Consider the following 1,875-nt stretch of genomic DNA (forward strand, 5'->3'; position numbering starts at 1 on the left):
TGTTTGATACTCTTTATGTCTGTGTGTGAGATACTTGTATGATCATGTGTTTGATCATATTCAACTTTAATGCTTTCTTGGATAATATTATCTTTGCTATCTCATATATGATCATTCACTTTGCTTGGTGATGAGTGCATGTTTTAATTCCTATCATTTCGAGCGCTCCACCAAGATGTATGTGACATGGAAGAGTAACTCATGATCCTAATCGATTGTGCATTTGCATTCAAACGCAAAATTCAAATAATGCACAAATTTAGGGGAAGCTCTTACTTATCACACACTTCTCAAAGCGACGATGTACTTTAAATCTTATTATCATTTGTCAAAGCTTTGATCTATATGTTGTCATCAATTACCAAAAGGGGGGAGATTGAAAGTGCAACTATCCCTAGGTGGTTTTGGTAATTACTAACAACATATAGCTCATTGAACTAATGCTATTTCAAGATGATCATTTCATAAAGTTCAATGATTGGCATGGCATGGATTAGGAATGTGGACCCCTCAAAATGCTAAGGACACATTTTGGCTCAAGCACAAGACTCTACATTTTCATTTTATTGATCCAAGATCACATTGAGTCCATAGGAAAAGCCAATACTATTGAAAGGTGATGAGGTGTTGCTTAATGGCTTGCTTGCTCAAAATGCTTAGTGATATGCTCCAAAATCCCTCAACTACTTTCTCATATCCACATATGTCCCAAACCAAAAGTCAAACTCGGCCCTACCCATTTGATCCATCCGGCGCCACCGAGTTCACTTGACATAGTCACTGCCAGAAACCCTAGTCACTTCGGTCTCACCGAGATGGGATTGCAAACTCTCTATTTCCGTTAGTAACGTTTCGGTCCAACCGAGATAAGCGGTTGGTCCCACTGAGTTCGCAATGCAAACTCTCAGTTTCCCTTTCGTAACATTTCGGTCCAACCAAACCGGTCCCACTGAGTTTGCCTGACCAACTCTCTGTTTGCCAATTACAGAAATCGGTCCTACCGAGTTTATGTGATCGGTCTCACCGAGGTTACATTATGCCCTAACCCTAATGAAAACGGTCGTACCGAGTTGACATGTCGGTCCCACCAAAAATCCTAACGTTCACATTTTGAACTAAATCGGTCTGACCGAGTTTCATGATTCAGTCCCACCGATTTGGTGATTTGTGTGTAACAATTAGATTTTGTGTGGAGGCTGATGAAGCTATGTACCTAGGGTAGGGTCATGGATCTGTCCAGCGTACCCTCCCCAAGGACATTGTCGGTGTCAAAACCGGCGGATCTCGGGTAGGGGTCCCGAACTGTGCATCTAGGCCGGATGGTAACAGGAGGCAGGGAACACGATGTTTTACCCAGGTTCGGGCCCTCTTGATGGAGGTAAAACCCTACATCCTGCTTGATTAATATTGATGATATGGGTAGTACAAGAGTAGATCTACCACGAGATCAAGGAGGCTAAACCCTAGAAGCTAGCCTATGGTATGATTGTTGTATATGGAGTTGATTGCCTACGGACTACAACCCTCCGGTTTATATAGACACCGAATTGGGTAGGGTTACATAGAGCCGGTTACAATGGTAGGAGATCTTGAATATCCGCATCGCCAAGCTTGCCTTCCACGCCAAGGAAAGTCCCATCCGGACACGGGACGAAGTCTTCAATCTTGTATCTTCATAGTCCAAGAGTCCGGCTGAAGGTATAGTCCGGCTACCCGAACACCCCCTAATCCAGGACTCCCTCAGTAGCCCCTGAACCAGGCTTCAATGACGATGAGTCTGGCACGCAAATTGTCTTCGGCATTGCAAGGCGGGTTCCTCCTCCAAGTCCTTCATAGAAGATTGTAAACACCAAGAGTAGTGTCCGGCTCTGCAAA

The sequence above is a fragment of the Triticum aestivum genome, chromosome 5A (assembly GCF_018294505.1).
Source record: "Triticum aestivum cultivar Chinese Spring chromosome 5A, IWGSC CS RefSeq v2.1, whole genome shotgun sequence".
NCBI classification, from domain to species: Eukaryota; Viridiplantae; Streptophyta; class Magnoliopsida; order Poales; family Poaceae; genus Triticum; species Triticum aestivum.